Source organism: Nicotiana tabacum, chromosome 16 (genome assembly GCF_000715075.1).
Source record: "Nicotiana tabacum cultivar K326 chromosome 16, ASM71507v2, whole genome shotgun sequence".
NCBI classification, from domain to species: Eukaryota; Viridiplantae; Streptophyta; class Magnoliopsida; order Solanales; family Solanaceae; genus Nicotiana; species Nicotiana tabacum.
Window position 1 is genome coordinate 144,721,340 of NC_134095.1, and position 26,771 is coordinate 144,748,110.

Below are 26,771 nucleotides of genomic sequence, written 5' to 3' on the forward strand. Positions count from 1 at the left end.
AGGATGGCACAATGAGAATGTGCATTGATTATAGGCAATTGAACAAGGTAACAATTGAGAACAAGTATCATTTGCCTCGCATTGATGATTTATTCGACCAGCTTCAGGGAGCGAGAGTGTTCTCCAAGATTGATCTCTGTTCAGGTTATCACCAGTTGAAGATCAGGGATTCGGATATTCTTAAGACAACTTTTAGGACTCGATATGGTCATTATGAGTTCTTGGTGATGTCTTTTGGGCTGACCAATGCCCCAGCAACGTTCATGCATTTGATGAACAACGTGTTCCGGCCTTATCTCGATTTGTTTGTCATAGTCTTCATTGATGATATTCTGGTGTATTCGCGTAGTCAGGAGGAGCACGCAGAGCATTTGAGAGTTGTGTTGCAGAGATTAAGGGAGGAGAAGCTTTATGCAAAATTCTCTAAGTGTGAGTTTTGGCTCAGTTCAGTGGTTTTCTTGGGACACATGGTATCCAGCGAGGGTATTCAAGTTGATCCGAAGAAGATAAAGGCGGTTCAGAGTTGGCCCAGACCGTCCTCAGCCACAGAGATTCGCAGCTTTCTTGGTTTGGCAGGCTATTATCGCCGGTTTGTTCAGGGATTCTCTCTCGTATCGCCCTTGACCAAGTTGACTCAGAAGGGTGCTTCATTTGTATGGTCGAACGAGTGTGAGGAGAGCTTTCAGAAGCTTAAGACAGCTTTGACCACAGCTCCAGTATTGGTTTTGCCATCAGTTTCAGGTTCATATACCGTGTATTATGATGCTTTGAGAGTTGGGATTGGCTGTGTATTGATGCAAGAGGGTAGAGTTATTGTTTATGCTTCTCGTCAGTTGAAGCCCCATGAGAAGAACTACCCCGTTCGTGATTTGGAGTTGGCTGTCATAGTTCACTCGTTAAAGATTTGGAGGCATTACTTGTATGGCATATATTGTAAGGTGTTCACGGATCATCGCACTCTTCAGTATTTGTTCAAGCAAAAGGATCTTAATTTGAGGCAGCGGAGATGGTTGGAGTTGCTTAAGCATTATGATATCACTATATTGTACCATCCGGGAAAGGCCAATGTGGTGGCCGATGCTTTGAGCCGAAAGGCAGTAAGCATGGGGAGTTTGGCATATATTCCAGTTGGGGAGAGACCTTTTGTAGTTGATGTTCAGGCCTTGGCCAATCCGTTCGTGAGGTTGGATATTTCGGAGCCCAGTCGGATATTGGCTTGTGTGGTTTCTCGGTCTTCCTTATACGATCGCATTAGAGAGCGCCAGTATGATGATCCGCATTTGCTTGTCCTTAGGGACAGAGCTCAGCATGATGATGCTAGAGATATGACCATTGGTGATTATGGGGTGTTGAGGATACAGGGCCGGATCTATGTGCCCAATGTGGATGGGCTTTGGGAGTTGATTCTGGAGGAGGCCCATAGCTCGCGGTATTCCATTCATCCGGGTGCCGCAAAGATGTATTAGGATTTGAGGCAGCACTATCGGTGGAGAAAAATGAAGAAAGATATTGTAGGATTTGTAGCTCAGTGTCTCAATTGTCAACAGGTGAAATATGAGCATTAGAGACCGGGTGGCTTGCTTCAGCACATGGATATTCCTGAGTGGAAGTGGGAGAGGATCACTATGGACTTTGTTGTTGGACTTCCACGGACTTTGAAGAAGTTCGATGCTATTTGGGTGATTGTGGATCGGCTGACCAAGTCCGCGTACTTTATTCCTGTGTGTACTACCTATTCTTCAAAGCGGTTGGAAGGGATCTATATCCGAGAGTTAGTTCACTTGCATGGTGTTTCGGTTTCCATCATTTCAGATAGAGGTACTCAGTTTACTTCGCAGTTTTGGAGGGCCGTGCAGAGAGAGTTGGGTACTCAGGTGGAGTTGAGCATAACTTTTTATCCTCAGACGGACGGGTAGTCCAAGCGCACTATTTAGATATTGGAGGACATGTTGCGTGCTTATGTCATTGATTTCGGAGGGTCATGAGATGAGTTTCTACCGCTTGCAGAGTTTGCTTATAACAACAGCTACCAGTCGAGTATTCAGATGGCTCCATATGAGGCTTTGTATGGGAGGCGGTGTAGATCTCCAGTGGGTTGGTTCGAGCCCGGTGAGGTTAGGCTATTGGGGACTGATTTGGTGCAGGATGCTTTGGAGAAGGTGAAGGTGATTCAGGAGAGGCTTCGTACAGCACAGTCGAGGCAAAAGAGTTATGCTGATAGGAAGGTTCGAGATGTGTCCTACATGGTTGGCGAGAATGTTCTGTTGAAGATTTCACCCATGAAGAATGTTATTAGATTTGGGAAGAAAGGGAAGTTAAGTCCGCGGTTCATTGGGCATTTTGAGGTGCTTCGGAGGATTGGGGAGACGGCTTATGAGCTTGCCTTGCCACCCAGCTTGTCGAGCGTGTATCCGGTATTTCATGTTTCTATGCTTCGGAAGTATATTGGGGATCCGTCTCATGTTCTGGATTTCAGCACGGTTCAGTTAGATGATGATTTTACCTATGATGTGGAGCCGGTAGCTATTTTCTGTCGTCAGGTTCGGAAGTTGAGGTCAAAGGATATAGCTTCAGTGAAAGTGCAATGGAGAGGTCGGCCCATGGAGGAGGTTACCTGGGAGACCGAGCAGGAAATGCGGAGCAGATATCCTCACCTGTTTGAGGCTTTAGGTATGTTTCTTGACTCGTTCGAGGACGAACGTTTGTTTAAGTTAGGGAGGATGTGACGACCCAGCCAGTCACCTCATGAGTTACCGCTCCGTCCCCCCCCCCATTTCTGTTTCTTTATGCTTTGTTGTCCGTGTTTTGTTATATTGGGTTGGTCGGATCGAATCCGGAATGATTTTGGTGAAGTTTGAGACACTTAGTCTCTTTTAAGGAAAGTAAGTTAGAAAAGTCAGCCGGATGTTGACTTATGTGTTAGAGGGCTCGGATGCGAGTTCTGGTGGTTCGGTTAGCTTCGGGAGGTGATTTGGGACTTAGGAATGTGATCGGAATGGGTTTTGGAGGCTCAACGTAGAATTAGGCTTGAATTGGCGAAGTTGATATTTTGGCGATTTTCGGTTAGTAGGCGAGATTTTGATATAGGGGTCAGAATGGAATTCCGAGAGTTGCAGTAGATTCGTTGGGTCATTTGGGATGTGTGCTAAATTTCAGGTCATTTGGATGTGGTTGGATTGGGTTTTTGATCAAAATCATAATTCAGAAGATTTTAGAAAGTTTGGCTTGAATCCGAAGTGTTTTGGCTTATTTGATGTTGTTTGAGGTGTTTTGATGATTGAAGCAAGTTTGAATAAGGTATTAAGATATGTTTGTGCTTTTGGTTGAGGTTTCAAGGGCCTCGGGGTGATTTCGGATGGTTGACGGGGAAGTTGGATTTTTGTTGCAGTAGCTAAATTTGCTGCTTCTGGTATTTTCGCACCTACGGATTGGGGACCGCAGGTGCGGTGCCGCATATGCGAGAGAGTGGCCGCAGAAGCGGTTTATGGGAATTTGTCAGGGACCGCAGAAGCGGCTCGCGGATGCGGATGTGGCCGGTTTAGTGATTTCTGCAGAAGCGGAGTAATAACCGCAATTGCGGTACCGCAGAAGCGGAGTAATAACCGCAATTGCGGTACCGCAGAAGCGGGTATTGTGCCGCCGATGCGAAAAGGTCTAGGCAGAATATATAAATTGTCTTCTTCGTGAATTTGAGTTATTTCACCAATTTTTGACTTCGGTTTGGGAGCATTTTGGGCGATTTGAAAGAGGGATTTCAAGGAAACTTCATTGAGGTAAGGGATTTGGACTTAAAACTCATTCCTATGCTATTATTTCACAGATTAAAGCTAGAATTATGGAAATTAAGGGTGAAATTTGGGGAAACTAGGGTTTAGTATTGGAGACCTATGATTGGGAATTTGATGGACCATTTGAGGTCGGATTTCTGAACTTTTGATATGTATGAACTTGTGGGAAGATAAGAAATCTATTGGTGTAAAAATTATTGAATTCCGAGACGCGGGCCCGGGGGTCGGGTTTTGATAATTTCGGGATTTGTGCCCTTTATTGATTGTTTTCGCTTGGGCTTCGTTCTCTTAGCATATTTTGACGTCCTCGTTCTGATTTTGGATACATTCGACGCGCATGGAGGCCGATTCGAGGGGCAAAGGCATCGCGAGCTAGAGATTTAGCTGGTGCTGGTTCGAAGTTCGGGGTTTCATACCCTCAGGACACCATTTACTTACCTCTATCCGGTCCAAACTCTAGCCCGCGGCGCCATTGCCTCTTAAATCGGCCTCCGGATGCTTCAAATCTAACTAAAACCAGTATATAACCACCAAAATATTCTAAGGGAATAAAGCTCACTCGAAAACAATCAAATTACAACACAAATCCCGAAATTAACCAAAACCTCACCCCCGGGCCCACGTTTCAGAATCCAATAAAATTTACATCAATGGAATCCTTATCACTCCACGAGTTCATTCATATCAAAAGTACCAAAATCCGACAACAAATGACCCCTCAAATCCTCAAGTCAAGGTCTCCAATACCAAGCCTTAATCCCCAATTTTTAACCCTTAATTTCCATTAATTTCTAGCCAAATCAGTGAATAACACCATAGAAACGAGTTTTGGGTCCAAAAACCTTACCTCTATGAAATCCCCTTGAAATCCCTCTTCAAATCGCTCCCTCAAGCTCCAAAATCGATTTAAAATGGTGAAGAAAGGCTGAAAATCACGAAGGATGAAATATATACCTTCTGACTCAGGGATTTCGCACCCGTGGTCATTTCCCGCTTCTGCGGTCCAATATACTGCATCTGCGATTTTCACTTATGAGCCCATTTCTACATCTACGATGCAATGCCTGCAATTGCGCTATCGCAGGTGCGCTAACTTAGCCGCTTCTGTGGTTCCAGCTAATCCCCAATTGGATGCATCTGCGGCTCCAACTCCGCTTCTGCGAGCCTGCACCTGCGGTCCCCTAGCCGCAGGTGCGGTTATGACAGCAGACTTAGCTTCAGCTGAAACTTCCAAATTCCTAACTTCCCGCCAACCATTCGAAATCACCACGAGGCCCCCGGGACCTCAACCAAAAGCACAACCAAGTCATATACCACTATCCAAACTTATACCAATCTTCAAAACACCTCAAACAATATCGAATCAACCAAAACACCTCGGATTCATGCCTAAGGTTCCAAAAATCTTCCAAATTCTACTTTTGATCAAAAAGTCCATCAAACCATGTCCGAATGACCTGAAATTTTGCACACACACCCCAAATAACACCATGGACCTACTACTACTCCCGGAATTCCATTACGGCTCCTATATCAAAATCTCACCTATCAACCGGAAAACGCCAAAAATTCCAACTTTGCCAATTCAAGCCTAAATCTACTCCGGATCTCCAAAACACATTCCGATCACGCTCCTAAGTCCCAAATTATCTCCCGAAGCTATTCAAACCATCAGAATTCACATTTGAGCCCTATTTACATAAGTCAACATCCGGTTGACTTTTCCAACTTAAGCTCACTCAAAAGAGACTAAGTGTCTCAAACCTCACCAAAACCTTTCCAAACTCGAGACAACCAACCCGATAACACATAATACTGATAAACACAGCAATAAGAAGTAGAAATAGGGGAAACAGAGCGGTAACTCATGAAACAACCGGCCGGGTCGTTATAATATGGAGGTAGGGAAGTTGAACCATTTGAAAAGTCATGACTGTCATGTTTTCATGGAGACCTTAGTGCCTATTGCATTTTGTGGTTTTCCTAAAAGAATCTGTCAACCCATCACAAAGATTAGTTTGTTTTTCAAAGACTTGTGTTCTACCACATTACGGGAAGTAAACCTACTCCGGATGGATCATAACATTCGTGTAACTTCTAGTAAAATGGAAAAGATATTTCCATATGATTGTTTTGATGTGATGGAACACCTTCAAATCAAACTTGTACACGAGGCATAACTTGGAGGGCCTGTTCAATGCAGATGGATGTATCCCTTTGAGAGGTAATATTATAAGTTTGATATAATTTTCTATCTTATTTGAATGTTCTTGGCTAACATGATATTATGTAGGACAATTGGCAAATGCAAATAATTTGTTAAGCATAGGAATAGGATTGAAGGATCTATATTCGAAGCTTATCTTGCAAAGGAAACTGCTCATTTTTGTTCTTATTATTTTGAAAGCATGCCATATTCTAGGAATAGGCCTAATAGGCACGCGATCAAATGTGTGAATGATCCATTATATTTGCCATTATCCATATTCAATCAACCAGGCCGATGTTCTAAGGATGTTAGGAAGAGAAGTTTGAGTGATATGGAGTACAAGTCAGTTACACTTCATGTGTTGCTAAATTGTCCCGAAGTTGTACCATTTCTCAAGTAAGTATTGATTTATTAGTTATCAAAATATAAAATTTACTGTGATTACATCTCGATGCAACTACTAAAAATATTTGATGTGTCACAATCACTTAGTGGGTCAATTTGGCCATAATGCTGTATATATGAGATTTGATACGTGGTTCAAACAATTTGTAAGTTTATCCTGATAATGTTCTAACACTATGTAGGTAAATAATGTTTGTAAGTTATGCCAACTTATGAATTTTTTTAACACTATGTAGGTAGTGATCCAAATAATAGTGTGAATCAATTTTTGATAGATACATCTTGGGGACCTGGGCTTCAGGTCACAACAATATCTAAGTACATAGTAAATGGTTATAAGTTCCATACAGATGATTGCTCTGAAAATAAAAATAGCAACAACAACGGAGTGTGGGTTCAAGGTGGTGATGACAACCAAGTTGGAGATATTAATTATTATGGTGTGCTCAAAGAAATAATAGAAATAGAATATACAGGTTGGCCATATAAGAAATTGATACTCTTTAGATGCAAGTGATTTGACCCAAATCCAACAAGAAGTACAAGAGTACACAACCAATACAACATAATTGAGGTTAATCATACGAGGGAGTATGATCACTATGATCCTTTCATAATTGCACATAATGTTAGCAAGTGTAGTATGCTCCTTATCCATTACGGCAGAATAAGTCCGATTGGTGGGTTGTAATAAAAACTAAGCCTGTAGGTAGGGTGGAAGTCGAGAATGTGTTAGATGTTGCATATCAAAACGATATCTCCAGTGTTCACCAAATAGTAGACAATCAGCTAGAAAATGATTAGGAACATCCTAAACACATATTGGAAGAAGTTGATATAAGTGAAGTAACAATTATAGAAAATGAGGACGAAGAATCAACTGATGAAGCTCAAACAAGTGAGGATGAAGAATTCTTGGACGAGGAACAATACGTCGATGAGCTTTAAAAAGTTGGTTTTTAATAAATCTCATTTTATAGCTAGTTTTTTATATGTTTAAATCTAAATATGTATTATATTATGCAAATAGTAGGCAAGGGTCGAAGTAATAATGACCCTACTAGTTCTCGGGGCCGGGAAAAGGCTAGGAAGGGAAAGAGGAGGGTAGAAATTAATACTCCATTTGCTCCACCCTCTTCAGAGATGTCTATGCCTATGCCTACGCCTATGTCTTATCCTCCACCCCATGGCTATACTGAGCTGCCACAGCATCACGAGCCCTACACATTCATGCAGATATCGGGTCTTTCATCACAGGGCCATAGGACTATACATCCGACATACAGTCCAGATGCCTCACAACCACATAGATCGCAACCATCTGCATCTCATGGATCTCATCCATCCATGTCACAGCCACATGGATCACAGCCACTCGGGTCACAGCCATCAGTATCACAACAATTGGGTTCCATCAAGCTATGTCACAGTCACAGGGATCGCAACTATCTTCATCATCGACTCCATCTATTTTAGGCCTTCGCCTGCGAGGTAGTAGCTCTGACCCCCCTACGCCGTCCACACATGCCTCTGATATACATGCTTCGGACGATGATGTTGATGATGACGAGAAGGTGCATTATGATCAATATGGCAGGATCATCATAGTCCTTGAGGGTGATGGGTAAGAGTTATTTGTTATTTTTGCGTTTATTGTTGCGTAAAGTTTTTACTAAGATATTAATATGTTTTTATTGTTAAATTGCAGGTTCATCCCGAGTAATAAGACTACGAGGATAGTCACCAAAGCCATCAGAAAGCTTTATGATGGCTCTTATGCGACTTGGACTGATTTTCCATTCTCGCTGAAGGAGCAAATTTTCAATCAATTTAAGGTATAAATGTTTTTTTAAGCAGTTTAATAATTTATATTTATGATATTTTCATATAATATTTAACTTTTGAAATACAGATCAAGTGTGTTTGGGAACACCGCTATAGCGCGGAAGTGGCTACAAATTTCCATCACAAAGCTCGCAAGCGATTGTCGCATCCTTTCTCCGAAGCAAGAAAGAAGAACAAGAAGCCTGACTGGTTACTTCAAAATTTATGGGATGATTTGCAAAGGCAATGACTTACCGCAAAGATCTTAGTGACGAGCGAAAAAGGAAAGAAAGCTCGTGCATCTGAGAAGGGAGGCTCCTTGCACACTGGAGGTACGATCAGCCTAGGGACAATAAAAAGAAGATTGGTACGTAATTGCTTAAATTATTTTAATTTTCAAAGTATATCTATTCTGTTTGTTAACTAAATTAATTTATTTTCAGGAAAAGAAGTTGGGGCGTCCAATGAACCATGAAGAGTTATTCAAGGAGACGCATATTGTAAAGAAGAAAAAAAAGACGGATCAAGAAAGGTGGGTCAAGGACCGGGCCTCAACTGTATATATGTAAGCTTTCACTTTTATTTAAGTATTTTAATTTTCTTTTACATAAATTTTGTAATACTAATTCAATTATAATTTTCGTATAGGGTCTCTACCAAACTAACGTGGAGGAATTAATCCACACTCAGCCAGCTAGTAAATCGGGCGAGCCAACCCAACCTTCAGACGAGGATGCTGAAAGAATATGGATGGAGTCTGCTGGCGGTCCAAAATAGGGGAACGTATACAGGCTTCCTACTAAGAAATTACATCGCTATAAGTGTGGAATGCAAGGAATAGGGACTTCCTTGCTAGGCGAGCAACTTAATGGGGAGAGGCTCTCCGCTATGCGAGAGACTGTGACAAAGCTCACATCCGAGCTAGAAGCGGCCAAGGAAAGAGAAAGAGTTAGAGATGCTCAGTTCCTTGGCATGCAAGCTAAGATCAGAACTCTCCTATCTACTGGAGCTTTTTTGTTGCCCCGGTCTCGTGAGTCATCGCCAGAGGCTTGACTTGAACGTGAGCGTTCCTTCCGTCCTCCTCGTGATCGTTCCTCCCGTCCTCCTCGTGGTCATTCTTCCCGTCCTCCACAAGACCCTTCTCAATACCGTCTTTTAGATGAAAGTTCATCATACAGTGATGATGATTTTGTACAAAACACTCCTTGAGTTTTATATACTTTGAACAAGACAAATAGAACCGGTTTTGAACTAGTTGTAATAAGTTTTAACTTGGTTTTGGATTTTTTTACTTCTATTAAACTTTAATTTGTTAGTTTTAATATATTTATTGAATTGTGTTGTTGTTGTTGTTGTTGTTGTTGTTGTATTGTCATTTAGGGATTTTGGTATGCTGGTAGGTGGTGTAGCTGCCAAAACAGGCATTTTACGCCAAAATTAAAACCCAGAAAACCAACCAAAGTTGGTCAGTTTCTAATTAAAAAAAATCTGCTGATTAGAGACCAAGGGTTGTCGCTTAAGTTTTAAAAAAATTAAAAATTTTTGACCAAAGTTGGTTGGTTAATGAACAAGGATTACTCGGATTTCAACTTTATCGACCAACTTTGGTCGGTATGGTTAAATTTTAATTTTTAAAAAATAATATATATTTTATTTTAACGACCAACTTTGTCGCTAATTTTTAAATTTTAATAATTAATAAAATAACGTAATTTAAATATAACGACCAACTTTGGTCGGTAAAATTAAATTATTAAATTACGTGTTTGAAATTGCACAGTTGGTTCTTTTACCTTTGAGACCAACCTTGGTCGGTAATAAGCGATCAACCTTGGTCGGTATACTAAAACGACCACCAAAATAGCGATCAAGCATGTTTGGACGAGTTTTGGTAGGTAATTTTCCAAAACTGACCAACATTGGTCATTTTTTGGGTCGCTAATTACAGGATTTCTAGTAGTGTTTTTGGAATTCTTCATGAACCTTTTGAAATTAGCAAATATTGCGAGGTCCAGATCATTATTGTCAGACTCATCTTCTTCAGACGCCTTAAGAACCGGTGCCTTATCTCTCTTTGGTTCCTCTTTGTGTAGTTCCAACTTTCATATCTCGTGAGTTTTTAAGTTTCCAATCAACTCATCTAGTGATATCTTGTCCAACTCTTTTGCTTCCTGAATGACTGTGACTTTTGATTCCCATGAAGCAAGGAGAATCTTTAGAACCTTGCTAACTAGCTCTTCAGAAGTAAATACCTTTCCCAATGACTTTAGTTTATTTGTTATTATAGTGAACCTGGTTATCATATCCTGAATAGGTTCAGACTCCCTCGTATAGTAAAGCTCATAGTTTCTCATGAGCAACTCAATCCTTGATCTTTTCACCTGATTGGTTCCTTCACGAGTAGTTTGAAGTACATCCCAGATCTCTGTTGCATTGGAGCATGCACATATATCTTGTTATACTCATTATGACCAAGTTCACAAATCAGAATCTTCTTGGTCTTTGCATTCTTTTCCATCATCCTGAAGTTTGTTGCCACAAATTCAGAAAGGAATTTGGGAATAGTTTTATTTTGCCCATTTTGTTTGGTGGGAGTTAGTGGTCCTCGATTCACTATCGTCCATGGTTCATAGTCCTCAGCCGTTAGGAAATCCTATATTCTTCCCTTCCACCAACTGCAGCTGATTGTAGGATATAAGAAATCCTCTATCCTATATTCTTACCTTCCACCAACATTGTTTTCCGTTAAACAAAAGTGATCTGGTAGTTGAGTGTCCTTCATTAATTCTAGGTGGAACACTCATTTTCTTCCAAAATCTCTCTAGGTGTTAACCACGTTTGAGAAAACCCGATCCGATACCAATTATTAATTTGAGTGCCTTCCTAAATTACTCCTTCTATTTCAGTTTAGATGGCACACTTTCCTTATTAGTCCGTTCCAAAAAGAATGACACATTTCTATAATTGAAAATAATTCAATTTAACTATTCATTTTACCCATTTTACCCTTAGTGAGAAGCTTTTATAACCATACAAATGTCATGGCCCCACAAAGCTTTTACCCTTTAAACTTTTAAGACAACAAGTTTTAAAAAATATTTTTTTAAAACTTTATGCCGAGTCAAACTATCTCATCTAAATTGAAACAGAGGGAGTACTAAAGAACTTGATTCATTGTCTTACTCATTATGCGTAAATGAAATAAACAGTAAAGTAAGAACAACAATTTTTACGTTTAAAATCACCTAGATCAAAGGTGCAAAATCCACGACCTACCACGTAGATTTTAACTTTAACTTCAGTAGAACAACTAAGCCAAATATACTAATTACAACACTTGTAAACCAATACACCCACACTTCTCCTACTTTTACTTATTGTATGAATTACAAGTTATTCTAACTTGCACACTCAGATAATACTCTAACTAACATTATCTGAATAACATCTTGATTACATATCAATCTCCTAATATACATGAACTAAACTGACACAAGAAGGAATGACTTTCAGAGCATACTAATGAGAGAATTGAGTGTTGAACTGAAAATGCTATGCTACGTTCTTCAGTCAATGTGCAAAAGGATAGTCTCACAGACCATAGGCAAAGTATTTATCTTCCCAATGCTCCGAGATCTTTGGGAGCCCTACATGCAGTCAAACTCTCGCTTGCTTGCAACACCTGATGTTCTAAGGACTCATATCCACTCGATATGTAGTCAGATATTTTCAGGTAACAATCCCTATCGCATAAGAGTCTTTCCCAGCAATATCGGACTGTAGTAACTTTGTATAAAGCTTACTGCCTTGTAAAAATCTTCAACAGCTACTTTAAGAACCTGGTTCTTAGCATACGTTCATTGCACACAATTGTTAATCATCAAAACTCAATTCTCAACACAAATGAAGCCTTTTTTGACATGCCAAATCTAATGAGATTGATCGTCAATAAAACTTATTTAGTAGCAGATGTTAAGGCCAATCAACTCATTGATATGTCCAGCTTGACAAAACTCGAAGCGTTGAAATGTGTTAGCTATGCTTGTGGGTTATCCATCAAGAGGTTTGGTTTCCCAATATCACTTAAGAGCAGTGGCGAAGCCACATGATCACAAGGGTGGTCGGTTGATTACCCTTCGTCGAAAAATTACACTATGTATATAGGTAAAATATTACGTTTTAGTGGTATATAACACATATCGAATATCCTTTGTCAGGAATTTTTTCCCACTTCTTTCAAATTTAAATACTTTTGAAAAAATTTCTAGCTTCACCACTGCTTAAGAGGTTGACTTATCTGGCTCCTTTTGTTTTCCTTGGGAAGAAATATCAGCTCTTGTCATGTGTTGCCAAATCTTGAAGAGCTCAAACTTAAAAGGTATGCAGCCAGTGGTCCAACATGGAGATTAAGTGATAAAAACATGTTCGAACACCTAAAGTTTGTTTCACGACCTAAATTTACAGATTTGGAAAGCTAGCAGTAATAGCTTCCCAAATCTAAAACGCCTTGTTCTGAAGAATTGCTGCTATCTGGAAGAAATTTGTACATTGGAGTCAATTGACTTACATAATTGCAGCACTGCTGCAAAAGATTCTGCAAGAAATATTGAATAAGAACATGAAGATAACATGGGAAATAATTCCCTTAAGTCTACATCCATAGCAGTCAACAGTAAAATTTAGATCTCTCTAAAAGATACTTTGATTCTTGAGATTACTCCATCTCTTTTAAAGTTTACCTCCTTGAATAAGCATGTTAATGCATGTGTTACGACCCTAAACCCAGACCTGGTCGTGATGGCGCCTCTCGTGAAAACAAGGCCAGCCAACTAGTCCCAATTCTGTTTTTAAACAGTTAAACATTAACAATCAGTCTAAGTATGAGTAAATAAGCCAAAGACTAAACAAAAGATAGTATAAAGTGTGGAATACAGCCCAAACATAGCCCAACACCAGGGTGTCACAAGTCACGAGCATCTACCAAGGTATAAAATACAACTAAGTTCTGAAATAGGCTAAATACAGACTAATGAAATAAGGAGGGAGGAAAGCAGTGCTGCGAACGCCGACAACTACCTGGCTAAACTCCGATGACTCTGCCTCCGATTAGCCAATACTCGCTACCGGGTGGAGAGATACCTGAATCTGCACACAAGGTGCAGGGAGTAAAGTGAGTACTCTAACTCAGTGAATAATAAAGGTAAATGAAATCTGAGCAGTAAAAAATCACGTAAGCATATCAACATGCTGTATAGAAGCAGTATAAAACCATTTAAGAAAGCAATGAAGCTGTAAAATCTCTTAAAAACAATCTTAACTCAGTTCATACTTCTTTAAAAATACCTTTTGAACCGTTCAACAATAAAATGCAAGCAACTAGAACAGATATGCACTGAAGGTCCGCCTCTCGGGCACAAATACACAATTTAACAGGTAAATGACCGGTAAATATGAAAGATAAACACATAAAGGTTCGCCCCTCGGGCACAATGTCAACAACTCCGCCCCTCGGGCAATATCTTAGAACAATACCAACCCCTTGGGCAATCACATAGAATGGTACCAACCCCTCGGGAAATAACATAGAACAATACCAGCCCCTCGGGCTATATCTCACATCACAATGGGTACCCGCGCTCACTAGAGGTGTGCAAACTCTGGGAGGGGCCACTTACGGCCCAAGCGCAATATCAAGCCACCTCGTGGCATCATAAATAGGCTCTCAGCCTCATATCAATATCAATAAGCCACCTCGTGGCGTACATATCTCAGGCCCTCGGCCTCATAATCAGATCAGTGTATCACTGTTGCGGCGTGCAGCCCGACCCAAAAGATATCCTCACAACACAGGCCCTCGGCCTTACTTAGTTAAAAATCATATAAGCCACTCAGGCAACAGTAAAACATGATGCTCAGCCCAAAATATTGTTTGAAATATCATTTCAAGTGTTAAAGCAAAGTAAACTTGGCTGAGTTTTGAAAACAGTGGAAAATAACATGACTGAGTTCAAGTATAAAGTCAAAACAGTGAGGAAATATCAACAAAAATCCCCGAAGGGTTCAAATAGCTGGCACTAGACCCAAATATGGCATTTAGCCCAAATAATGATGATAGCAAAAGTTTTCAATCAAATACGCGGTAAAATCATCAATCAAAACGGACCAAGTTGTCACACCTCCTTTTTCCGCTCCCGCGAGGGGTGAAAGAGTTTTTCCAATTAAAGGACAATCGAAACGAGATTTATTTGTTTATTTCAGAGTCGCCACTTGGGAGATTTAGGGTGTCCCAAGTCACCAATTTAATCCCGAATCGAGGAAAAGAATGACTCTATATTACAGTCCGCGAACCAGAAATCCGGATAAGAAATTCTGTTAACCCGGGAGAAGGTGTTAGGCATTCCCGAATTCCGTGGTTCTAGCACGGTCGCTCAATTGTCATGTTTGGCTTGATTATCTGATTTGTATACAAATATGAACTTATGTACAGATTTTAATTCTTTACTGCTTTCATTATTATTTATTCTTATTATTATTATTATTTTTATAGGGAATTGCAACGTTGTGAAAATGTATCTCGAACCTCGTCACAATCAATCTACCTGTGGTCGTTGACACACTTTGACTCCGTTGAGATTTGGATTTGGGTCACATAAATGTGCACCCGAGTTTAAGAAAATTAAATTATTAAAGGCGCGCCTAAAGTGACTAGCGTATCATTTACTTTGGGTAGGGCCGTGAAATTTTGCTAAACGGTCCATCCCGAAGTCTAAGCAATTTTAAAGCAACTATTTACTAAGGGCCCCGCAGTTTTATATTTTTATTCGACGAGGCTCATCTCATTCTTATTTTTAAAGGAATTTGCAACGTCATGGACACGCATCTTAAACCATGTCACAATCAATGTACCCGTGATTAGAGACACATTTTGATTCCGCTGAGATTTGGATTTGGGTCACATAAATGTGCACCCGAATTTAAGAGAGTAAGATTAATTAAGACGCGTCCTAAAGAACTAGCGTATTGTTATTTTGGGTAAGGCCGTGGAGTTCGCTAAGCGGCCTATCCCGAATTCTAAGTAATTAACACATACATTTTTCGTGAGGGCCCCGCAATCTGTGCATTTTATTTGGCGAGGCTCGTCTCACTTTTATTTTAAAAGGTCGTCCTATAGTGGCTATGTTTTTTATTTTTGTTTGTATCTAAAATAAATGAAAAGGTCCTACTTTATTTACATACTTATGAGTTATCATAGTTAAGTTTCGAATGTGATTTGTTGAAAGAGGGACGTGATACGGGCAGTTCGTTTGGCAGTTATGGGCCCAGGCCCAATGTGCATAACGTTTAAACTCGGTCTGGGCCACCCTTATTCCAATTGGGCCTATTCAACTTATTTGATACATGTTTGACATATAAAAAAAGGGGGGGAAGGGCTGAAATGCAATGTACTGCTTACCTTAATCAAGCCATATTCCTACCAACTTAAAACAGGCCATTTGTTTAAAGAAGGAACTATTGGGTACCTAACATGCTTCTTGACAAAACAATAATGAACTAATAGAACATGACTACTACAACATTAATTCCTTTCAATTATAAGCAACACATAGAGTTTTCCAACTAAATGATATGTATAAAAGTTCAATTACATCACAGCTAACCACCTAGTTCTGTTAGGGAAAGTAAACTATCATGCAGACAACCTATTTTCAATACATTTCTAAAGCTAATTTGAAATAACTTCAACTCTTCCAATTTTCTTTGTATTCATGCTTCAAATTTCAGCTTACATTGACAGTGTATCAGTCGTGTACCTGGTATAGGAAAGCAAAAGGAAGAAGAAGATCAGTGCAGCAGTAGCACACACACACTAACAGCAGCAACAGAAAAGCAGCAACACAAAGACAGCAATCAGCAGCAACAACCTAGCAGTCAGATTTTTTTGTTAATAACAACAGGCCCAGTAAAGCAAAAATCCAATGATACCCAGTAAAGAAACCAACAACAGATTTAAACCAAACAGAAATCCATTGAACTTACAGAAAAACCCAAAAATACCCAGCTGAAACAGTGTTGTACCAGCAGGGAAACCAAGGAAAACTAAGCTGAAAACCCAACAGTGTACCCAACAAAGTCAGGCCAAACAGAGAAGGAAAACAGGTGCAGAAACACAGTGACTTCTGCTTGTTATGTTCAGAAATCCAGCACTCTTTTAACTCTCAACACTTAAAAATTGTCCAGCCTCTGATTTCTGATTTTTCTCCCCTTTTCAACCCTGATGTCTAACCTTAATTTATGATTTTTCTAACCCTTGAACTCTACCTTAAATGGGCCTATTTATAGGCAGAATACAGGCAAGCCCCAGGCTGCCTTGAACCCTTCAGCCTTTTCCTGCCCATACCCCTTTAATTCCCATGCCTAAATGTCTTTTATTGATCCCCACTATATTGTTCCCCATGCTTGTCCTATTTGTTTTAATCAAGAGTCATGGGTGTATTATAATAGTCACTTAATTCCCATGCTTGGTGTTTTGTTCCCCATTGTCATTAGGTTAATAGTATTTTAATTACCACTTGACATGCTTTTAACTTAACCCTTGATTAATCTCTGTTAAATGCCACAATTACCCTTAACAAATACATATTACTGTATTACCCTAACTTTAATAGTCAGTATATAAACCCCTTTGGATTTAGTTAATCACTGACTACTAACTAATCAATCTTAAACTCAATACTGATTTTAGGTTGGTCTGTCAGATTTCTACAGCTATATTCAGTTTCTAAGCTAAGTTCAACTCAAAAATCAGATCACAAATGGGGGTGCTAATCAAATGGCAAGAGTTGGTCATATTGGGAGCCAATCCTGACCAACTCACAGCCAAACAGTGCAAAAGACAACAGCCCACAGGCTAAGCTCGAAACAGTGATGAATATTGAACAGGCTTTTATGAAAAACCTGAGGTTACTGCCTGAACGAGTAGCCTAATTCACAGACAAAACTGAACATATTCCAAAGGTTCATTATATGCTAGCATACAGATTTAAATGAGCTATTGTCCTGGCAAACATACATGTTTAATGAGCTAATGTCATGTTTTCCTCTAATTTTCAAACAAATTAATTGACGACACTTATTTAAACGACTATACGAGCTATAATATACGTTAGTCAATCAAATAAAACAACAAAACAAACTAAACACTATCTTAGGGTTCACAGAATTGACAGAAAAATCAAAAACAAACCAAACCAAACATGAAAGGCAGACAGAATCTATAGGAGAACAAAAGAAAAAGGGAAAACTACCTCAGGGATTTGAAATTAAAACTGACCCAGGCTCAGACTTGGGATCGACCATTTTTGGGGTCGAATGGACCTTAATCGAGTGTTCTCAACTGAGAATACTTCGACTAAGGTCGATTAGACCCCATATCGTCAATCAATTTGGACAGACCTCCACTTTTGGTCTTTTTAGGGTTCTTGGGGCTCGAATTAGGGCTCGAGCTTTTCTGGTTAGATTCGACCGGAACCAAGGTCATTCAGGGGGTGAGGAAGGTCAGGAGGTGTTGTGGTATGAGTTTGGGGTCGGTGTGTGTAGATCCGATTTTTGCTCGAATCTTCGATTGAAGATTCGAGAAGCTGCAGGGTGATTCGAGGTAAACGGTTAGTGGATTCGTGTTCAGGGTGGTTGGGTTCATCAGGGGTGTTGTTTTGGTAGCCATCGGAGTCCGGGTGGCCGGGTTTATGGTGGGGGAATCCTAAGGTGGCTAGGGTTTGAGAGGGCGGGGGGTTCTGGGGACGAAGGTGAACAGTATGTGAGGGGGGGGGGGTTGGTTTGGGGCATGGGGTGACGGATTGGCCTTATATATGGGGTGGGTGGTTTAATCCTGGCCGCTGGATCAATCAAGATCGATGGCCAGGATTAGGGGATCTTATCAATACGGTGTCGTTTGGTTTAGTGGGGGGGTCGGTTCGAATCCAGGCAACGGGTCGGGTTCAGGGAATGGGTAAGGGAGATGAGATCCTGGCCGTTGGATTGATTTAATCCAACGGCTCCGATTAAAAGGAACAAAACGACGCCGTTTGAGGTATCAGGAAGCTTGACCAAATTTGACCGGGTATGGGGTTGCTTTGGGCCTGGATTTGGGTCCACCTAGGGTGGCCCAATCCCGATTTCCTTCATTTTCACCCATTTTCCTTCTTTCCTTATAATTATCAAAATTAAACAAAAATCCTAAATAATTTATATAATCAAAAATTACACATATATTGCTTAACACCTATAATTAAAACTAAAATCACACTATGACAAGAAATACGCGTGCATATTTTTTGTGATTTTCTTTTAACCAAATTATGGTTAATTAATTCGTAAATACACCACTAATTCCTAAATGCATGCAACATGTATTTTTGTATTTTTTAACTATAGCAAGGCGAGTATTTACGGACAAAACGATTATCAAAATGTCACGCAAATTCTCAAAATTGTACCCGAAGGTAACTTGTTTTATTTATTTTTCGATTTCTTTTTGGAGTAGTTTCCGTGAAGCAAAAATCACGTGCTCACAGCTTCCCCTCTTTGTCCGAAAACACAAAGAGCTTTCGTGCAAAGATAAAGTGAGCGGATACGAGTGATTTTTGCCCGTTGGAATACTCCGTGTGAAGCATTTTTTTGAAAAAGATTTAACCGAACCTTTGCTTCAAAGGTTTCCTACATATCCCTGGCTAAAGGGGAATCAGGTTAATGTAGTTCGGGAAATTTTGGTAGCTGGGACTACCATGGGACTGCAATGTTACTGCTGTTGCATGCTGTTATCACTGCTTACCGATCTCCTTATTACACCGCGCTTAAAAGAAAACAAGAAGCTAGGCTAGACTACGAATCATAAGATCTCATCTATCTTCAACTTGTTCTTGTTGCCTTGCTTTTTTGTCGGCTTGTGTTTCTTCCGATGCTTTTCTTCCGTGAATTTGGGGATGACACTGGTCTTTTGCCTTTCTGAATACCAGTTCTCCTCATTTTGTTCGGTCCGCTGGGGATATGGCTTCCTTCATTAAGCTTTTCGGTGGTTCCTCTAGGGATACGACTTTCTTCACCAGATTTGTTGTGCTGGGCATAATTTAATGTTCACAGGCCGCTTCTTTCAAAACTCATCTTTTCCTTCTTTTGCCTCATGCGCTTGAATTTGTGCTTGGACCTCTTGTTGCAACCTTCTGCTTTCCGGTGCTAGGGATTTTTATTGTTTCCTGCTGGGGATTCCTGTGGTAACCCTCTGCCTTCCGGTGGGTTACTGATTTCAAGATCTGCAGTATAAGACTGAAAGGTATTCCTCTCGTTATACAAGTGGGCGACCTGAGATATAAAATGAAAACAGAAATGTATACCCTCATTATACTGGTGGGCGACCTTGGACATGAAATGAAAAACAGAAAATGTATACCCTTATTATACTGGTGGGCGACCTAGGACATGAAATGAAAAACAGAAATGCATACCCTCATTATACTGGTGGGCGACCTAGGACATGAAATGAAAAATAGAAATGTATACCCTCATTATACTGGTGGGCGACCTAGGACATGAAATGAAAAACAGAAAAGTATACCCTCATTATACTGGTGGGCGACCTAGGACATGAAATGAAAAACAGAAATGCATACCCTCATTATACTGGTGGGCGACCTAGGACATGAAATGAAAAACAGAAATGTATACCCTCATTATACTGGTGGGCGACCTAGGACATGAAATGAAAAACAGAAATGTATACCCTCATTATACTGGTGGACGACCTAGGACATGAAATGAAAAACAGAAATGTATACCCTCATTATACTGGTGGGCGACCTAGGACATGAAATGTAAAGACTGCAAAGTATTCCTCTCGTTATACAGGTGGGCGCATGTTCAACTAAGACATAAAAATATTTGAATTTGTTTCTTCGTTCTTCCGAGAAATTTTTTGACAACGACAGAAAATTTTCTGCCCCAGTTTTGGAGACCTTCCTTGTGGCGTGTCTTTCTGCCATCATCAACCTTTATTTTCCTGGAGAAATCAAAGAGAGTTTTGTTAGTTTTAACATGGTGAGTTATCGTGTCACTCCTGCTGGGGGATGATTTTCCTTTCCCTTTCCCTTTCCCTTGCTCTGTGCTTCCAAAACTGGTTGAGGATAAAGTTGCTTGCTGGGGATGATATGTCTGCTGGGGATGGTATTTATGCTGGGGATGGTTTCCCATTTACCATTTCCCCGCTCTTTGTTGTCTGACCCCCTTGGACCTTGGTCCGTAATCTATCGAAGTTCTTGTTGGGGATCTTCTTGGAACTTGGTCCACAAGTCCTTCAACCATCGTTTTCCGCTTTTCTTCACATTTCCCTTAACTTTCTAGGCCAGTTTGTCATTTGGTTTTGCAACAACCGTCTTTTGTCTTATTGCCTTGGTTTTGGACTGTCCCCTTCGCATTTTGCTTTGTACCATTTTGGCCCTTGGTAGTGAACTTTGAAACATCCTTCTCAAAACAAATTTCTAGAAAAAGTCTTTTAGACAAAGAAATGAAAAAGATAGAAAAAGAGAAAAATCTTTCTGAACAAGTGTTGGGAGAGGAGAAAAAGAAAGAACTTATCTGGACGGTATGACTGGTCCCAACGATCATGTCGTGCATTACGGATTAATCGACCCAGTCTATTTGTATCAATTAATCTCTCTGATGGCCTCACTTGCTGGGGATAAATAGGTGTCTACCTATTCACAAACGCGAAGCCTTTTTGCCAATCTATCTTGTCGCCTTATAGTGCCATTCGAGGGGTTTTCACTAATAAGACTCTCTCCTTTCTCTCAGCTCCCGTCGCCTTATGGTGCCTGTGAAGGTTTTCATCGATAAGACTCTCTTATTTTATTTCTCTCATCTTTCATCGCCTTATGGTGCCTATGAAGGTTTTCACCGATAAGACTCTCTCATTTTATTTTTCAGCGGGGGATTGGAGTGATGCCGATATGACTCTCTCTTCCGGAGATTCTTTTCGGCTATCAATTCGTTTCCAGTTTATGACCCTTTTTTTGCTGGGGATCAGCGTATTATTCTCGGCTTTCATTTGCCTGACTTGGCACCTCTCGGATATTGATCGGGAGGTATTTTTTGGACATCGATGTTGGCTTTGTGTGGGTTTAAAGAAAGGCTAACAAAATCCAAAAATAACTTCGACGTGTGAAACGCTACAACTCTTGGAATCAATCCCTTTTTGAAACTTCAAAAGCATAACTCCTGCCCCAGTTTTTCTTTCTTGGGGATTTTTATATTTACACTATGTGGAGCTACGCATGCTATGCACACTACAATGCACTATGACCGAGCCGTGAGGCGCCTACGTATCCTCTTTGAGTAATCAGGTCAAACGTAGTTCCCAAGGTTCCTTTGTTTTCTTATGATCTTTATCTTGTTTTCTTTTCTTTTCTTTTTTTTTCTTTTTTTTTCCATATATTTTTCCTATTAATGATTCCAAAAGAGGGGTATGAAAGAATAAATAAGGCTCAAAGGGGGAAAGCAAAGGTTAAAAAGTGTTTGGATAGAAGAAAAAAAATCGCCTCCGTCATTTCATTATCCAATAAGTACCAAGTACAAACAAACGAACCAATAACGATCATAATCAAAGAAATTATGCATAATATCTTTTGACTGCAGCAGAATTGATAGCCATGTCGACGCATCTTCCTTCGATATCTGTTAGACATAAAGCGCCGTTGGACAACACTCTGGTCACGACATAAGGCCCTTGCCAATTTGGGGCGAATTTGCCTTTTGCTTCGATCTGATGTGGGAGGATCCGTTTCAATACTTGCTGCCCTACTTCAAATTTTCTGGGACACACCTTCCTATTGTATGCTCTTGGCATTCTCTTCTGATACAACTAGACATGACACACTGCTACCAATCTTTTTTCATCTATTAAGCTCAACTGCTCCAGTCGAGCTATGACCCATTCATCGTCGTCAATCCCGGCTTCAGCGACAATTCGGGGGGATGGAATTTCGACCTCTGCTGGTATTACTGCTTCAGTTCCGTATACCAACAAATAAGGAGTTGCACCTATGGAAGTCCGAACTGTAGTGCGATAACCCAACAAGGCAAAGGGTAATTTCTCATGCCATTGTCTAGATCCTTCTACCATCTTCCTCAGTATCTTCTTGATGTTCTTATTGGCTGCTTCAACCGCTCCATTCGCCTTGGGACGATACGGGGTGGAATTCCAGTATGTAATCTTAAATCGTTGGCATACCTCTCTCATCAAATCGCTGTTAAGATTTGCACCATTATCCATGATGATCACTTTTGGGACCCCAAATCTGCAGATGATATGGGAGTGAACAAAATCCACCACTGCCTTTTTGGTTATCGATTTGAAAGTTTTAGCTTCAACCCACTTGGTGAAGTAGTCGATGGTCACCAGAATGAACCTATGGCCATTGGTTGCCGCCGGCTCAATAGGCCCAATGACATCCATGCCCCATGCGACAAATGGCCATGGCGTGGACATTGTATGCAACTCCGTCGGCAGAGAATGGATCAGATCTCAGTGTATCTGACATTGATGGCATTTCCTCACGAAATTGATACAATCATGCTCCATAGTGAGCCAATAGTACCCTGCTCGAAGAATCTTCTTTGCCAATACATATCCACTCATATGTGGCCCACAGACTCCAGCATGCACCTCTGCCATAACTGTCGTGGCTTGATCGGCGTCTATACATCTTAGCAATCCCAAGTCTGGGGTTCTTCTGTATAACACTCCTCCACTAAGTAAGAAACCATTTGACAAACGCCGAAGGGCTCTTTTTTGGTCTCTAGTGGCCTGCTCCGGATATATCCCCATCTTGAGGTACTCCTTTATGTCATAAAACCATGGCTCACCATCCATTTCCTCTTCTACCATGCTGCAATAAGCATGCTGATCATGAACCTGAATGTGCAAGGGGTCAACATACATTTTGTCGGGGTGGTGTAACATTGATGCTAAAGTGGTCAATGCATCGGCAACCTCATTATGAACTCTCGGGATATGTCTGAATTCCACTGATCGAAATAGTTTGCTCAGATCGTGCAAAATTCCACTGATCGAAATCGTTTGCTCAAATCGTGCAAACATTATCGATATGGTATGAGTTTCAAATCCCGTGTTTCCCACTCACCTTGAATCTGATGAACCAGGAGGTCCGGGTCTCCCAAGACCAAAACGTCTTGGACATCCATGTCTGCAGCTAGTCGCAGACCCAGAATGCATGCTTCATACTCGGCCATGTTGTTGGTACAAAAGAAACGTAGCTGAGCTGTAACAGGATAGTGACGCCCTGTTTCTAAAATGAGCACCGCTCCTATTCCAACCCCTTTTGCATTTGCGGCTCCATCAAAGAAAAGCTTCCAGCTTGGTTCCTCGGGTAATTCCAGCTCACCTGTATGCATTACTTCCTCGTTTGGGAAATACGTCCTCAAAGGCTCGTATTCTTCATCAACGGGATTCTCAGCCAAGTGGTCGGCCAGCGCTTGGGATTTCATGGCCGTCCTCGTCACATAGACGATATCAAACTCTGTGAGCAAAATTTGCCACTTTGCTAACCTCCTTGTAGGCATAGGTTTCTGGAAAATGTACTTTAATGGATCCAAACGGGATATGAGATAAGTAGTATACGAGGACAAAAAGTGCTTCAACTTCTGAGCCACCCAAGTTAGGGCGCAACATGTCCTCTCGAGTTGGGTATACTTGACCTCATACACTGTAAACTTCTTGCTAAGATAATAAATGGCCCGCTCCTTTCTTCCTGTAGTGTCGTGTTGCCCCAACACGCAGCCAAACGAATTCTCCAGGACCGTCAAATAAAGAATTAATGGTCTCCCCGGCTCAGGTGGAACTAACACAGGTGGATTTGACAGATACCCTTTGATCTGGTCGAAGGCTTCTTGACATTCCGCCGTCCAGTCCACCGCAACATCTTTCTTTAGCAGCCGAAATATGGGTTCACAAGTCGCTGTGAGTTGAGCGATGAACCTGTTGATATAGTTTAGTCTTCCCAACAGACTCATTACCTCCGTTTTATTCTTTGGCGGTGGCAAATCTTGGATGGATTTGATCTTGGATGGGTCCAACTCAATACCCCGTCGACTGACGATGAATCCTAACAGCTTTCCTGATGGAACCCCAAAAGCACATTTGGCCGGGTTGAGCTTAATATCATACCTTCGCAGTCTTTGAAAGAACTTCCTTAAGTCCGCTACATGGTCTTCCTGATGCCAAGACTTTATGATCACATCATCTACGTACACTTCAATTTCTTTGTGTATCATGTCGTAAAACACAGTAGTCATTGCTCGCATGTACGTTGCCCCAGCATTCTTCAATCCGAATGGCATTACCCGGTAGCAGTAAGTTCCCCATGGCGTAATGAAAGCCGTCTCTTCCGCATCTTCTTCGTCCATTAAGATCTGATGATATCCTGCATAGCAGTCCACAAAGGATCCGATCTCGCGCCCAGCTCAATTATCGATCAAGATATGGATGTTGGGCAATGAAAAATTGTCTTTAGGACTTGCTTTGTTGAGATTGCAGTAGTCGACACATACCCTGATTTTCCCATCCTTCTTCGGCACTGGTACCACATTGGCCAACCAATCGGGATATTGAGTGACTCGAATAACTTTTGCCTGCAGCTGCCTGGTCACTTCTTCTTTGATCTTCACACTCATATTCGTCTTAAACTTCCTCAGTTTTTTCTTGACCGGAGGGTATGCCGGGTCAGTGGGCAACTTGTGAACCACTAGATCGGTGCTTAATCCCGGCATATCATCATATGACCATGCAAAAACATCTTTGAACTCAATGAGGGTTTTGATTAATTCCTCCCTGACATTTGGCTCAATGTGGATGCTGATTTTAGTTTCTTTGATATTATCTGCATCCCCTAGATTCACGGCCTCGGTGTCATTCAGATTAGGCTTGGGTTTCTCTTCAAATTGGCACAGTTCTCGGTTTATTTCTTCGAAGGCTTCATCCTCGTCATATTCAGACTCATCGTCGTAACCTATTTCTTGTACAATTAAGTCGGAGTCAGATTGATTTATTAGACTAGGTCGAAGATCCATTGTGCATGCCATGTCATTAGAACCAGTAAAGAGAGAACTGTTCAGAAAGAGAAAAGAACAAAACAACATTAAAATGCGACAAGAAAAGAGAATTTCATTAAAAATGCGGGATTACAGGGTTTACACTTTACAAAATAAAACTGAGATTTGGATTACACCCTGAAATAATCCGAAAAACAAGAAAGAAAAATCAAAGCCTACTACCAGGACTACCCCCGGGTAGGAAGAGGAGTAACCATCCAATTGTTAGTTTTGGCCTCAGGTCCCACAGACTGTATGCCTGCTCCGCTGGAACCCTCTCCAACTTCTACCATATTGACATCAGTGAATAGCCTTTCGAAGCTCTGATTCAAATCCCCGTCCATCCCAATCAATGGTCCGAGAATTTTCGGGACCGGTGACCCCTTAGCACTTGCTCTAATAAAGGATTTTGAGAGACGGGGAACAGGTTTGGGAAGAACCCAAACTTTCTTCTTCATCTTCCGTGCTCGCTTTACATCTGCTGCAGTTCGTTTGAACCCCAATCCAAAGGTCTCTAAATTCTTGGGCAAGGAGACAGGTTGAACAATCCCCTGAAGCTCAGCCCCCAGGCCTTTTCTTGGCACAAACCCATTACCCAGCATCTCTGAAACCATCATGACCGTTACGGAAGCTACCTTGGGGTGTGGAATAATTTCACCCTCGGGAATCTTATTTGCTGACACTGCATCGAAAATCTAGTAAACCCAGGGACCTTTGTTATCATTGGTTTCTATGAAGGGCACAATGGCGCCTCCCATGGTGCACGTAGTGTCTTCCCAATGCAACACGACATCTTGTCTGTCCCATTCGAACTTGACCATTTGATGCAAGGTAGATGGCACCGCTTTGGCTGCGTGGATCCACGGTCGTCCCAAGAACAGGTTATAAGACACCGCGTCATCCAATACCTAGAACTCCATAGTAAACTTGACCGGGCCGATGGTCAATTCAAGTATAATATCCCCCACGATGGCTGTTCCACTTCCGTCAAATCCTCAGACACAAATGTTGTTCTTGTGGATTCTACCATGGTCAATCTTCAACTAGTTCAGGGTGGATAATGGACAAATATTGGCACTCGAACCGTTATCCACCAATGCCCGAGTGACTGCCGATTCTTCACATTTGACAGTCAAGTAGAGAGCTTTATTGTGTTCCGTGCCTTCCACTGGCAGATCGTCATCCGAGAACGTTACCCTGTTTACCTCGAAAATTTTATTGGCAATTGTTTCAAGGTGGTTTACTGAAATTTCATTGGGCACATGAGCTTCATTCAGTATCTTCATCAGGGCCCGGCGATGCTCATCCAAATGGATCAATAGTGATAACAACGAGATCTGGGCCAGTGTTTTCTTCAACTGTTCGACAACAGAATAATCCTGCACTTTCAT